This window comes from Rhea americana, unplaced genomic scaffold, assembly GCF_003343005.1.
Source record: "Rhea americana isolate MKP2758 unplaced genomic scaffold, rheAme1 scaffold_0, whole genome shotgun sequence".
In the NCBI taxonomy this organism is placed as follows: Eukaryota; Metazoa; Chordata; class Aves; order Rheiformes; family Rheidae; genus Rhea; species Rhea americana.
In genome coordinates this window covers 16,303,090-16,319,667 of record NW_028185037.1, presented here as the reverse complement: position 1 = coordinate 16,319,667, position 16,578 = coordinate 16,303,090, and positions in this window count along the sequence as shown.

Genomic DNA, 16,578 nt, shown 5'->3' with positions numbered 1-16,578 from the left:
AAAAAAAGAAAAGAAAAAAACAAACCTAAAGAGAGCACAGTGCTAAAGTACTGCTTTTCAACATTTCTGAATTCACTTCAGGAAATGTTATTCACAAAAGCAGTGGCAGGGTCGGTTTCTGACGTCAGTGTGCCTTATGAAGGTTCACTGAAGTAAACAGCTGCATGCACCTGAACGAGCAAAATGTAGCTCAGAGTTTTCCATCTGCAGTGACTGCCACGTAGAAAATATTATCAGTTGCTAGACCATATTCTGTCCTTTATCTTAGTATGATTTTGAAGGAAGAACAGATAAGAACATTTATACTATGTTTAGTACATCTGAGAGAACACTTTACAGTTTTAAATGCAAAGATATCTATAACGTTTTCTAACCAATCGTCTCCTCTCTGAATAGGTAATTACTGAGATTAGACAAGCATCTCCAAATTGCTTATATATTCTAATTGCTTCTATTTTCTGCTGGCCTTGTGATTGTCCTTCTGTAGAAAGTATTAAAGATAGATTTGCTTTCCTTTTTTGAAATCCTCTGCAGAGGAAAATGACTTTCATTTCAGGAATAACAAGTTGTTACTTCTGAGAAATAAAAACTTTATTTTGAAATACTTGAGATGTTTTCCACTTCGAAGTTTAACAGACAAGAGAGAACGCAAATAGTTTTAGTCTTCTAATTTCAAAACCTTACAGTATCGAAAAAGACAAAAACCACCTAAATTCTAGTTACCAGGAGCTGAGTTAAAAACAGTGTGACCCTTTCTCTTGGTAGTCATTGGCAAAAACAATTGTTCTGCTTGACCTTCAAATCCAGTTCCTGACTCCTGCTGCGATAACAGCCTTTCATTTTGTAATGCCTGATAGTGCAGTATGCTCTTCACCACTAGCCTAAGACTGTAAACAGGAAGAAATAACAACCCTACTGAAGGGTATTCCCTTGACTTCAGCAGAATAAGGATTTCATTCACTAGATACTGCAGATCAAATACGAAAGTAAAGTGCACAAGTGCATTTGCTAATTTCTGTTTCACTGTTTAGTTTTCCAAGGGAAAAACATTCATTTGCTTTGTGTCTTTTCATTTACTAACTACAAAAAAGATGCAAAAGTACTACGTGATATTGGAAGTACTCATGCAGAAATTGCGAGCATCATATTGAGTGCCTTCTATCCAAAGTAGTATGACAGATTTTACAAATACAGATTCTCTTCGCAAATAATTGGCTTCCAATCATTCCTAGTGTGCCTTGCACATAGTTATATAGTTACTTAAATTGTAAATGGGTCAATGAGTAAAAAGGCAGCTTCATCATGCTCTAGTTAAAGTGTCTGCAACTCTTGTTGCCTTTTTTAGAATTTATGATGGTATTTTTGCATGGAAGACAAAAAAATAAGAACAACTTACTGCTTACTTTACAGAAYGCAGTGTACTACCTGCTGGGTAAATGGAAAGGAAAGCAAATAGGCTTAAGAATTGCAAACACAATTCCTTGTTTGTCACATGAATGGTTTTTGAATATGGATTTTGGGACCTTGTTTTTTGCAGATACAGAAGTTGATCTATGTAAAATGTTTTGAATCATCAAAGGAAAGGAACTAAGTAAGTGAAAAGCTCTACTTTTATTTCAAAAGAGTCCTTAGAGGCAGTATATGCTCTTGTAACTATTGCAATATCATGTAGTTTTCTTACATTTAATTTATGGAAAGATAACTTAGTTATTCTAATAGCAGTCATCTCTTTCCTCCCACTAAAATGGCTTTATTGTTCAGATAATTGGATAGAATTGGCCGATAAAAATGATAGCTAACTGGGAAATGTTTTACTGTGTGCTGTATTTGTACTACAAGTATGCAGTGTTTTATATACATTATTAACATGTATATTTCCAAGACAAGATAGACCTTATTACCAAACATACAATGTAGAAAAGGCCTCTGGGAGAAAATTGCAGGTCATCTGGAGCTAAAGGTACTCCGTCAGGAGCCTCTTAAGATCTTTGATAACATTATGGAAAGGCCTTTTTAAAGTGCTTATATGGCACCAAGCTACGGGAGTGAGATTCTGATTTACCACATAATCACTCCCTTGGTCATTGTGCATAATAATGCCACAGAGAGATACATCTAATTTTTTTATTTTCTTTTTTACAAATATTAATCAAATCATAGTTCTTTAAAGGGAACTGACATATTCACCTCTTTCCCTCTTCTTCCCYTCTTTCTCTCCTTCCTTCCCTTCTTCCCTTTTCTGTTTGTCAAGAWKTCTTCTCCAAAAACTGTGATAGCACTCATTCTGTAATAGGAAAGTAATTCTATCATATGCAGCATCAATATGATTAATTATGGATGACAGCACTATCTCCTGGTGGATTTTCAAAATAGAAAAGCTAATTTTACAAGACCTAAACTTTGCAGAATAGAAGTTCTGTCTTTCACTTATCTGGCCTTTCATGCTATGTTCAATAGATCTTGTTATCTATATTCTAGTGTAATAGAAAAAAATTGCTAATAGAAAAAATAGAAAAAAAGAAAAACTTTTCCCCTTTTTTCCATTTTGCTTAAGCCTAACACTAAAATTTACGTAGTTTATAATATACAAATAAGAAACAATCTTCAGTCATTTAAAACAAAACACAGCTATCAATGTATGTACGGAAAAAAAAAAAGACATAGCTAGAACCAAAAAATACTCTGCCGTGCKGTAATTCAGAACTGCGTCGGTTGTTTGGCTGTCTTCAGAAGACTTCCAAATATAGATATAGTTGCAACTACATCACTCCAAGTTTTACTTATACAAGAGTAGAATCAAGTGCTTGGTAGGCACTCCTCATAGTTGTTCTGCTTAAAATACCAGATTTATTAGCACAGCATTTGAAGTTTAAGTCATCTTCAGTATAATTTACAGCAGCAATGCTATTATCTCCAAATGCAGGGGCTCATTTTGGATGGTGTCCAAATATTTCATTGCTTTGAATATATGATCTGACTTGTGTCAGGGAATCTAAATATGTTCAGATCCCACACAAGCAGGCTGCAGTCTCAGATGTCATCCTTCTAAAACCCCAGTGTTATTCTCTTTATTTACAAAAACTGCAAAGAGAACAATTCTTAACTTACAACGATTCTGCCTATCTCATCATTAAGTAAGAGGCAACTGTRTGAAATAAGTTCTTATTAACAATAAAATGTTTATTTGCAGAACTGAAGTCACTATATATTTTTTTTTCAATATTGGAGAGTGAAATCTTCTGTATAAAATGCAGATTAACCAGGCTTATATATACTCTTACTGTCATTGGAGAGAGGTTTGTCATCAATTACATCTGATGTCATTACGCAGTAACTTTCATGTTGCATTTACTTATTATTGGCTCAGAGGATATTTCAATATTGCCTGTATTTTCTGTAGACTCTCCTAAGTAGGTAGAAAATTTTGTCACATAATCAAAGTCATCCTGAAGGAAAGATTTTGCTTCATTTGACCTTTTTAGAGGAAAGGGCCTGTATAGAACTTTCTTCCCTCCCAGAGTAAGACACATATTGCTTCCTACCTCATTAATCTCATTGCAGAGAGAAATGTTCCATAAAATTACACCTATCCACTTGGCTTGCAATAGATTATCYTCTTGCCCTCTTACATAGGGTAAAACTTCTAAAAACAAAAGGAAGAATAAAAATAAACAAAGGAGCKGGTTTTGTCCAGGAACTCTGTGTAGTGATGTGAAGCAGCTTTGCTTGCAAGTCAGAATGATGAGAGACAACAACCTGAATTTGAAGCAAGTTAAAATTGAGGAAAAGGAACAATTGTTTGATTGACAATTATCTTGACTTTGTCCTTAATTTTACCCGTCATTGTCTCAAAGGAGATGGAGCAACTGAATGACTCTGCCTGTAGCTTATCTGCAGCTTCCCAGGCTTGTATTAGGGATTTTCAAAATGACTCTCCAATGTAGCTGGAAAAGGTTGATTTTCATGGTTTCTTCATGTGAGCTTGTTTTTATTCTCCCATAACATTCATTAGAAATCATGTTTATGTGATTATATCTGTACCATGTTTGAAGACTATTTGCCCAGAACTCTCCTTGTCYTTGAAACTCTCTACAGATAGAATTTTTGATGAGAAAGGCTTGAAAATGTTCTTTATTTAATTCTGAGAATAAATGACCATTACGCTAATACATAAATGCATCCTACTCAATGATTTTTAATGACAGTAAAAAATCCTAAACATTAGTTCTCAACCTTTCTGTGTTTGTACCAAAGAAGTAAACCACTGGGAAGAGACCAAGCATTGTCGCTAGGTGAAGTTACGGCAGGAAAAAGATAAGGGTTGCAGAAGAACTTCAGGGATAGTAAGAATTTCGTAGTGCTAGTCTATCTCAGTGTCCTCTCAGCCACWGCACCTTCTCCCAGCTACATCTCTGCCTTCATGAGATAGGACACCCAACARGTTGGGAAATTCTGCCGTATGAAATGAAAATCTCTCCAAAATAGTGTGAATCTTCATGCTATTTAGGTGATAGGATCATAAGTTTCCTGCGTGGCTATCGATCCAGTGAAGGAAGACCTGGGGCCAATAACTCATGTCATCTAGGCTGCTATATTTTATGAATTCAAAATGATGAACAACTTGTAAAAGGCTGCCTGTTCCACCGCTTTTTCCCTATCCACTGAAATCTGCTTAAGTTTCAGCCTGATTCAGCATAATGAGGGATGTGCCAACAAATGAAGTGACTAAATTATAGAATTCTATGTTTGGAGAATATACGATCAAAGACCTCTGGATTCCTCATGTGTAATAGTAACTCAGAGTTCAATGTTACGTGAAGTGTACTGATACAGAATATCCACTTATTCTACTAACTTCTGTATCCAGAGAGGACTAAGATGAAGCTGGGGTAATAGAAACACAAAGGACAAAGGAACCATGAGTACCATTCCTTTACTCRTACTGATCTTGCAAAAGCCTCTTCATCTCCATCAGCAGACTCCAGGGAGTCTGCAAGGCCATTCACTCTGGTACTTCCACCGTTCAAAGACTCCCATTTGACGGAAGTAAAGGACATGAAGGAAGAGGAGGACAGGAGATTATGTCAGCAAGATGTGAGGCACATAGGAACTGAGAGGCAAAAGCAAGAAGGAAATCACTGGTCTCTGAATATTTTCATTTCACAGAATGAGACCCCCAGTGTTTTGCCCATGAGGAACAAAACAGAAGTTTCAAGAATGATTAAGAGATAACACTAGTCCTCTTCCTGACRTAGATTCTGCTTTTAGTAGGGCTGGCCCAGTTCTGCTCTTCCTTTAGTGTAAGAGTATCTCACTAGAATAAAAATATGGTTCAGTTCATACACAGTGTCCCTTGTCACTGCTAACATTCAGAATATCATTTATAAATATAGCTATTAATTTCAGAATCTCTGGAGATATACTAAGACACTGATGGCTAACTCCTACATTATTTTACATTTTTTTTGTCAGAATCAGATTGCAGAAACATTTTTTTACACCATGCTGCATTCTGCAGTTCTAATTAATAAATGTATCTGCAGAAAACARAGCAAATTAATAAAGTCCATTTACCTTCCTGTTAAATTTGTTGGTTGACTTAAAAAYAATCTAGTGTGTTTAAACTACTCTTGTTATAAATAAATACCTTCCCGGAGAGAAAGGAYTCAGAAGTTTGACTTCAGAAGTTTGACTTTGCTCTTGTCCTACCGYGTGCTTAGGGGCAAGACACTTTGTATTCTGAAACCTCTGGAGACTGTTTAGTCCAACATCGCTGCTTAAAGCAGGGGCAAATACAGCAGGTTRCTCAGGGCCATGTCCAGCTGGGTTTTGAATATCTCCGAGGATGGAGACTCCACAAYGTCTCTGGGCAAKCCATTCCAGTGTTTGACTATCCTTAAGTCATCCTCAGTGAAAAAGGTTTTYCCTATCTTTAGATGAGATTTCCTGTAATTTTGATTTCTGCCCATTGCCTCTCATCCTGTCACTAGGCTCCACTGAGAAGAGACTGGCTTTKTCTTCTTTACTACCCCCATCAGATAATTATATACATTAATAAGATCCCCCATCCCTCCTGAGCCTTCTCTCCTTTAGGCTTAACAGCCCCAGCGCTTTCCTCATATGACAGATGTTCYGGTCCTTTAATCATCTTTGTAGTTCTTTACTGGGCTCGTTCCAGTGTGCCCATGTCTCTGTTGTACAGCAGATCCCTGGCAATACTCTGCCTAATGCAACCCAGGAGCCTGTTCTCTGCCATGAGGTGCATTACAGGCTCATGGTCAACTTGATTTTTACCAGGAACTCCAAGTCCTTTTCTATAAAACTGCATTCCAGATGGTCAGACCTTGCATTTTCCTTTGTGAACCTCATGAGGTTCCTGCCAGCCCTCTTCTCCARCCTGTCAGGGTCCCTCTGAACAGCAGCACAGCCATCTGGTGTATCAGCCACCCCTCCTAGTTTTGTATCATCTTCAAACTTGCTAAGAGTTCTTTCACTCGCATTGTTGAAGTCATTAATGAAGATGTTAAACAGTACTAGTCCCAGTATCGACCCCTGGGACACACCACTARTGACTGACCTCTAGCTGGACTTTGTGCTGCTGATCACTGCCCTCTGAGYCCAGCATTTCAGCTGGTTTTCAATCCACCTCACTGTCCATTTATCTAGTCTGTATTTCAACAGTTTATCTATAAGGAAGTCTTGGAAGAAATTGTCGAAAGTCTACCTTGGTGAAGTCAACTGCTCTCCCCTTGTCCACTAAGCTGGTCATTTTGTCATAGAAAGACATTGGGCGGGTCAGACATGATTTGTAAATCCATGTTGACTACTCTTAGTCACCTTCTTATCCTTCTWATGTTTGGAAATGATTTCCAGAATTCTTTGCTCCATCACCTTCCCAAGGACAGAGGTGAGGCTGGCCAGCCTGCAGTTCCCAGATCCTTCTTTTTGTTCTCTCAAGAATACTAAATGCTTTTGTCAATCTTAGGAAACTGTAATCAGTAAAATAAGACAGAGGTGACTCTACTGCTCAGTATCAGACTCAAGAAGTAGTTCAAACAAGAGTTTATCTTTTCTTGGCCAAGGAATAGCAAATGGCATATCTAACATTKTTTTAGGAATGGGATCCAGTTCTTATCTATAACATAATGACCTATTTCCCTAATAGCAACCATTTTTATACATTTTTGATAGTAGAACAGCWATGTATAAAGATTAGCTGAGCCTAGATTCTTGTAGAATATCGTGTCAGCAACAGTTACTTTTTTTTTCCATTATTGGCTGTAATGCACCWGCCACTAAAACTGTAGAAAGCTAGTTAATTGAAAAGATTGGGTTCAAAGGTCATCTTGAATTTATATTCAGTTTATCTCACTAGAATAGATATGAGGTCATATGAGCTATCGTCTATAATACAGTCTTTATACTGCATAAATCTCYCTGGGAGAGAGGAAATGAATTCTGGTAAAGAGTATTTTAAGCAGCAGTGGGRCAAAAACCTATTGCCACTGCTCTTGTAAAGAAATCAATGTCTATTGTAACTACTGTGTTGTACCTGGATAGCACTTGCTTCCTACCACTCCTGCCTAACCATCAGTGAGCATCAGATACCACAAAACCTAACTTAAAATGAACATACAGCACCACCTCTCGATGGGATTGTTTTCTGCAATGTGATCATTCGAAGCTCTTGTTCCCTCTAGCTCCACTAATAAWTTTAATAAAACCAGTAACACAATATTATGCTGTTGTTAACTCCTAGGAGTGTGACTCTTCTGCCATCTCTGAAAGATGCAGGATTGATCTTTCCGCACAAGTCCTGTAAGGAGTTTCTAYCATTAACAGCTCTCAGGTTAGGCCTATTTGCTGTGGACAAACTACTGGAGACCTCTAGATGTTGAGATCCCAGTAACACTCCAGTAAGTCCTTCCACTACAGGCTGAAGAGTGGGATTCAGCTTGTATAACTTAGTAAAGTGCATTTAGTTGACAGAATCACCCTCTAAGCCCTAGGAGCTGTTGGTGAGGGGCTTAGTTTGGAAACCGCAGGAGGAGTGCATGGTGCTGAGATGACGGCGGGATAACCTGTGGCCAGCTACTGCTTCAGGAAGGCACAATTCCCATGCAGATCCTGTGTCACGTCTGCCAGACAGATGCAGAGCTCTTGAATACRCTAGGACATCTTAGATGATACCATGCTTGGGCAACTGAGTCACACACTGGATTTCCATTTCCATTGTTGGGAGATTGGATACTTTACTTGCAGACACCACGTTTAGCTGTTTTAACATGGAACTAGATGTAGCAAGAGTAGGAATATCTTAAATTTGATCTGCTACCATCAGAAATATAACACGGTGGCAGCCTCATGAGGATCTGTATTTTTTATACAATTCAACCATTAATTTGATGTTCAAATATTAATTTTGTGTTAGCTCACTTTATTTGATTTGATTTGTTAATAGTCTGTTCAGCAGACTGATTTTTTTCATGTAGTTGGAATAATAATTTCATTTAATTTCACTATTAAGTACTTAACTTTGATTATGTAATAAATCACATAAACTTGAGCCCTACTTTGGGCTAGGCCTTTCATCACTTCAAAGCAAAGGAAAGATGTTAAAGAAAGTACCGGAATAAATAAAATTCCTCTTAATAAAGCCTTGATTTGAGAGCAATTAAAGTCTATGGCTACCTAAAAAGTAAAGAACAACGTGGATCCATGTCTATTCAGACACCTACAACTATGAAAAAACAAAAAATCCAAGAAATGCTCAGAAGTTTGTAGAGACTGTGCATGAATCTCTTATTGTCAATTTTTGTAGAGTTATGTAATTTTGTTAAGGGCTAGTTCTCTGTTAGCAACAAAGGTTAACAGATATTATCAATGATTGCCTAGCATAAATAGTTATTTTCAGGCAATTTTCTGCTCTCAAACACTTTCAAACTGGCTATCAAACTTGGACAAAGTTAAAAAAAATAACAAAAGTGACATTGTATCTATAAATGACATAAAATGTTTGGATTTAGAAAGAAAATTGATTCATATATGAATCTTTTCTTTCCTAAAGAAACATGAATTCAGAACCTTTGAGGACTTGATGTTTAAACTAATTAACCTGCTGACTGAGTAGTTCCTTATAAAAACACTGTTTTTCTCAGAAAGTGCTAAGGGCAACAGATTTTTTAGAATACTGAATTCCATGTTGACTTTCATTTAAAGGAATAGAATAAAATCATGTTCTGCCACAGTATAGAGACTATAGTGGGAAAGACTTAGATGCATGTTTTCAGTTATTCTGAGACATACAATATAATCAGTATAAAATTATATTTGATCAAAACATGCAACACTGAAGGAATCCAAAGTTCTTCATGTGTTATCCATCGCATTATGGTTTTATGCAGATCACATAATAACATGACATAGGTTGATTTATGCTTTAAACAGTGGTTCAGAGTATATATACTGACTTTTTGCTCATTGTCTCAGAGAAATAAATTATTTTGACATTTTTATTGTGTAGGCCATTAAGATATCTGATGGCTAATTAGAATGAAAGAATATAACTTTATTACGCATTAAATTGAGCTGGAAAACAAGACTTTATCAGAAGGATCTGGGGAACAAAAGATGTAATACATTAGTAACCCCCAACTTGCAAGTTTTTGAAAAGTGTGTATAATAAATAGTCTCAAAGAGAATTATTAAAATTAAAAGTAACTGGAATCTTCAGTGGCTATCTTCAGGCCTTATTCAAGCAAAATTCCTGCAGAAAGAAGAAGTTTGCCTATGAAAGAAGAGAAAATTTCAGGGCTTAAAAGATGGGATGAGCTGAAGGAAGAATAAGTATTTTATTAAAAATGATCTGATCTGAAAAACTGTTTTGTGAACTGAAGCAGTAGTATGGTTCTTACTAATAGATATGATTATTTCTGATGCCATTTTATTCTGTTCATTATCCTTTAAAACAACCACAAGAACAGTGATGTTCAAAGAAAGATAATRCCATTAGAGCTTATTGTTTTTACTCTAAATTTGCTTGGCTCTCTTCAGARTAGAGGAATGCCTGTAACTTGAATTATAATCTTCATCATGTTTGCATAAAGCAAAAAAAAGTAGATAGGATTAAGTAAGAAATGTTAAGTGACTTTGGCTGCGCAGCTCCAATATGGCAAAGCTCTCCTAGGGAGGAAAGAGAAATGCGTGAAGGGCTGCCCAAAGGTGACATGCTAAGGCAATGCTCGCTGTGAGGATTGTGCTGTGCATGCAGCTGCAGATCGTGTTTGTGCTCTTGAGGAAAAAATACCCTCACTCCTAGCTATTTGCCCTTTCTGCTCTAATCTCATGTGTCATATAACCATTCTCCATATCCCCAGAACAGCTCCAGCGAGTCCAGCAGAAGACAAAGGTCAATTGAAGGAATAAGGCTTAATGTGGTGAAGAATGGTTCTAGCTAGTGGTGAGCAAGGAATACAAGACCTGCAGTGCTCCCTATCAATAACAGCCTGGAAAGAGGGCTTGAAGTAGTGAATCATAGAATCAGTAAGGTTGGGTGGGACCTCTGAAGATCATCTAGTCCAACCTCCCTGCTCAGCAGGGTCACCTAGAGCATGGTGGGCAGGGTTGCATCCAGGCAGGCCTTGAAGTGCTCCAGAGAAGGAGACTTCACAACCTCTCCGGGCAACCTGTGCCAGGGCTCCATCACTCTCACAGGGAAGAAATTCCCCCTCACGGTCAGGTGGAACTTCCTGTGCTTCCATTTCTGCCCATTGCCTCTTGTCCTGTCACCTGGGACAACTGAGAAGAGTTTGTCCTCGTCCCCTTGACACCCTCCCTTCAGGTGCTTGTACACATTGATAAGATCCCCCCTCAGTCTTCTCTTCCCTAGGCTAAACAGGCCCAGCTCTCGCAGCCCTTCCTCGTAGGGCTCCAGGGGTGCTCCAGCCCTCTGATCATCTTTGTAGCTCTTTGCTGGACTCTCTCCGATAGCTCCATGTCTCTCTCTCATAGTGAGGAGCCCAGAACTGGACACAGGACTCGAGATGAGGCCTCCCCAGGGCTGAGGAGAGGGGCAGGATCACCTCCCTCCACCTGCTGGCAACACTCTTCCCAATGCACCCCMGSAGACCATTGGCCTTCTTGGCYACAAGGGCACATTGCTGGCTCATGGTCAACCTGTCATCCACCAGCACTCCCAGGTCCTTCTCTGCGGAGCTGCTCTCCAGCAGGTCAGCCCCCAGCTTGTACTGGTGCCTAGGGTTATTTTYCCCTAGGCGGAGGACCCTGCCCTTGCCCTTGTTGAACCTCAGGAGGTTCCTCTCTGCACAACTCTCCAGCCTGTCCAGGTCTCTCTGAATGGCAGCACAGCCCTCRGGTGTGTCAGCCACTCCTCYCAGYTTGGSAYCATCWGCAAACTTGCTGAGGAGGCACTCTGTCCYCTYAYCCAGGTCATTGATGAATAAGTTGAACAGGATGGGACCCAGGACTGAGCCCTGGGGGATGCCACTAGCCACAGGCCTCCAACTAGACTCTGTGTCACTGATGACGACCCTCTGAGCTCTGCCTTTCAGMSAGTTCTCAATYCACCCCACTGTACACTCGTCTAACCCACACTTCCTGGACTTGAAAATTTCCTGGAGACCCCTTTGCTGAAGGAACCATGCTATAAGTGATTCTATCATCTGGTCTGCTCTCTCCCTTTTTCRTCCTCATATGTGGAAAATATCATTCCAGGGTCTTCTGCAAATCAATCACTAGAAAAATGTGAAATCAATGAATTGTTTTTTCAGAAAATTAACTTATACATAAATAGGACTGCATTTATAGTAAGAATGTATTTTAAATTTTATTATACATCCTCATAGCCTTATCAAATGCTCTCCTGATCATGGTTGGCTGTTTGCAGAGTTACATGYTCCTCTTCACTTAATTGCTTGCTAAGATGAGCAGAGCAATGGAGCATAACTGATGAACAACTTCATTCTCAGATGTACATACTGGAGAATCAGAATCTTTATTCTCTCTGATAACCACATTTTGATGATCAGTCTCTTGAGCCGGTGCTTTTTTTCTTTTGTCCCACTTCCCCTGTGCATTCTGCTTGTCCATCATGGGATTTGATGAATGCATGCTCGTTGCCTCTTCAAAAATCCCCCAGATCTAATTCACCAAAGGCAAGAGCAATTTGATGCACAGAACATAAGGAAAGTTCAGTTTAAGTAAAAATCACAGATGTTTTTAAAGATAAATACTGAAATGGTTTCCCTTTATTGATTTAAGAGGTAACATAGGACTTTAAATGGCCTTATATATCAGTAAAAGAGCCACCTACTTGTTGTCTCATAAAACATACTGTTTACTGTTCTTCGTTTTTGCCTTAAAAAAAAAAAAAAAATGTAAAGGCTTTTGTTTCTGGGAGTACAAAACAAATTGAACTGCATAAAGAGTCAGTAGCCATAATCAAAATGAAACTTTTGGGGAAACATTAACAGCAGAGAACTTAATGATATTTAAATTACTGGGCCATAAAGGATGGAACAACCAACAAGTGAACAAAAAACATAACCCATGAAGAAAACTCCCAGAGCAAAGTACAGTTATTCYATCCTATTAAAAGATTCAACTTCTTTTCTAATTTTCGAAACAGATGGCATGACAAGATTGGCAATGCTCGACAGCATGAGCATAATCTAACCCATTCAAATCTGAGCTGAAAATAACAGAAAATGAAACTCAGCATGGAAAAAGACTCAAGCTAACACATGCACAGAGGAAGAAATTCAAAACAAAGATATGCAAACAGAACAATAAACCTGGAAAGCAAGTGTATAGAGAAGGCCAAGAGAAGGGCGGCATACAAATGATGTCCACTTAATGAGGAGATGGCTTTTAGCAAGGCAGACGTTAATTAACCATACTGGAATATGTTTGRGATATTGGAACTTGCACTTCTATACTTAGTTACTAGATCAGCTGATCAAYTGGCTTTTAATGATCAGAAATCACTGGGAGTTTGGGTTTACATGCCTGTTTCAAAGACACATGCCACTATTCCTTTTCCATGCTCGCTGACCTTCATTGCAGGCCTGCGGCGCTCCGATTCGTGGTTTAGAAAACGTACATTTCTTGTTTTTAGTGTTGCRGGCTGCTCTTCCTCCTGTACCCCCCCGGGGCAGAACTGATTCAGTACTGCAGTGCCACCTTCTGAAACACACTCCACGCTGCTTTCTTTAGAGGTAACGAACTAGGTCTAGTTTTTTCCAGTGTCAGGAACAGAGTGTTTGGCTCTTTCCTTATTCTTTTAATTAATTTATAGCAATGCTTATGTGCTTACTGTATATTCTATTTCAACAATGAACTCCTTTATATCTGGTTATGTAAAATAGTTCAACATATCCTCTATTTATTTTCATACGGGTGAAAATAGGGGTTATGTATTAATTCTCAGATGATGGCTGTGAGCAATTCCAGCTTACAAGCCCCAGGACTTTCATGTTTTGTCCTTTCGTTATTTGATTTTGTAGCCTCTTCAATACTTTTCATAATGGTCTCTTTCTTCTCTGTACTAAAACATAGATTAAAAAACATCCATGGAGTTTAATTAGCTCTGAAGAAGAATCAGAACAATATTTTATGTACTATTTAATTTTAATGGATGTCTATTCTTCTTCTTTTGAAAAAATCATTTCTCTCTACTAGTTTAAAATAGATTATCTGGAAATAAAGACCCTAATTCCAACTACTGTTCACTTTTTCCTGCAGATAACTTCACTGAAATCAAAGCAGGAACACTGATAAACACTTCATAGAAAAACTGATTTCCTGAAAGGTTAGGAAGGAATTTTGACTCCTATCCCGATTCCCACCCCTTTTGTACACTATTCCCAATAAAGTCAAGTACCTTCCTTGCTTTCCTCTATAAAATCTACAGTGGGATAGAGCACTGGAGACATAATATTAGATTCAAGATGCTTGTGATATGAATGTGTCAAATCATATCTGATCTGTACAAAATGTTTATAATGAAAATATGAGAAAAAAAGAAAGTTTTTTTCAGATAGGTTTTAATTTTAGCAAAAGGTTACAACTGGTTCATTACAGAAATAAAAAAATACAGAAATTCTGTGCTATGTTTATAGACTGGTTAAATATCTATCCCTGGACACCTCCAATTTTGTCTGATAGAATTACAGATTAAAGGATAGACAAGTGACAGGAYAGTCATATCGCATTTCTGCACTACCTGATTTTCTGCATCTAAATTTATTTCTCTTAGCTAAGAAGCCAGTTTCATTAGAGTTCCTGTAGAGGACTTTGGAGAGACAGTTACATCTAAAGGGTGCTTCAGAGCATCTAAAGACAGGGGGATTTATTTGTCTTTTCCGCTGTCTTTTCCTAATTACTGACAACCTATCTCTCCTGCTTCCACCTGGAAAAACTACTGCTGTAAAAATACGTCCCTGGTTTGCAGTAATTGATTACTGGCATATCTCCCAATGAGATAGATGATCATGTCATTTAATTTCCTTCTCCTCCTCAGTCTTTCTTATCATTGCTATTATGTTGCTAATTTGCACATCTTTGCCTGCTGCCTGGCTTCTGTTACAACCTTCTGAAGGCACAGCAGTACCTATGCTCATCTTGTATAAACCATGTAATTTGGAAAATCGTCATTTTGTAACAACATGGTTAGATTCACAACATTCATTCTGTCATGAKTTTCATATAGGGACCAAACACTATGTAATCAATGATGAAATGAAGAAAAGGATGCTTAAGACAAATAACACCAGCCCTTGGACACTGTCAGTTTTCAGGAGACTCATTCTGGACATTTAGCAATTTTACTTGTGTTTGTTTTGAAAGAAAGAATCTAGAAATACACAAAAAAGAATTTGAGTGAGAAGTTGTTTTCCTTGTAATTCAAAATAAAAGAACAACAACAATTTAATTGAACCAGGAATGACATTTTCCATAAACACAGCAGTTATCAAAGAGAAGTTTTATACTACTTTTATACAAAATTATTACATGAACAATAGATATTTGATATTTCCTGAATAATATCTCAGGTTCCCCATTAAATGTAGCCATTTATGGAAAGTATCCTTTTCTGACTTGATTTTAACTCATTACAGTGACTCATTAAAATATATTGTTTCCGAAAAATCCCTAAGGCAGCAAATGAAATGTCACACAGGCAGATTATCATTGGTAGGGCACTGCTTTGCAATTAATATAACTTTCATAACACATCTATTTTTTTACTGCACCTTTCAGACAAATGTATCCTGAACTTCATTTTTTACAACATTCCTGGCAGCTTTGAAGTGCCAGGAATCGTTTTGGTTATACACAAAGAGAGGGATGAGCAGGGGGATACATCCCGTCGTTGCCTCTCAGCTTGTAAATACGTGCGTGTGCAAAGTTCGCTATGGGACTTTGTGAAGAGGTGAGAAACTGTTTGCAAACCCTACTGATGAATTTAACATAACTGCAGTGTATGTAATACCCTGGTTAGCTGCTCAGATCTTTGTTGAGATTTCCCTGTGATAGACGACTGCACCAAGGGAAGGGGCCTGGGCAAACAGATCCTAGAGGTGTAGTGTTGCCAATAATCGCAATAGGGAGTGGAGAGAAAAACCAGATTCAGTTTTACTCAGCGCCCAATGACACTTCACTGCAGCTGTTCCTCGCTCAGCAATATGCTCTTCCTACCATTTAAGAAAGGCTGGAGCCTTTCATAATCTCCTGTTAATGCTTTGTTAAAGCTATTAATGCTTTATAATCAATATATCCCTGGACATAAATCTAGGTTAGTGTATTCACCAGTCTTGAGGGTATTTTTCTTATAGTGGAAAATGCAAAGAGGTCAAACTGAGATCCTACTGCTTTGTTATTTTAGTAGTATTCACTACAGCCTAAGAGAGCACTTGCCTGACAGATCCAAAACTGTTTAAATCCCTTTATCGTGTAGACTGCTTTATTAAGGAAAAAGAGATATTTTTGGTAAATCCAAATTGACATAATTTCCTAATCTGTTTATTCAGCTAGTAAACTGCAATATAAGATGGGGAATTCATCAAAGGTATAGTCAGTGCTGAGCACAGGACCTCCAGGGGCTCTGAACYGCCCTCTGGCCATGCCTCTTTCTGCTGCACCTGTACAGAGCCTGGGGAAATCAGCTTCCTGATTTAGGCTTAAATTAGGCCAGGGCAGTAGTATGCATGTAGCCTTCATGTGTTACAAGTTCGTACCCCAATGAGACTTGGTTCCCTGAAGATCTAAATCACTGTTCTGCTAGACAGATGCATGGTACCTYGCTCAGGCACGTATAATTTCTTCTCACTTTAATAACTGGACTGTCTGACTAGCATCATTACTCGTCTGCTAGCAGGGTGGGGGGGGGGTTATGGCTGGTGTATGTGCTTGGCCGCCTAAGAAATGAGCTGCCTGAATTCCTTACCCCTGCTGCTTTGAAAATCTTTGTGTTGTGACACCATCACCAAGCACTGATGTAATACCTTCTGTAAACGCCACGGTGTCATGAAAGAAAGGATTTTATAGTCAAAATGACTG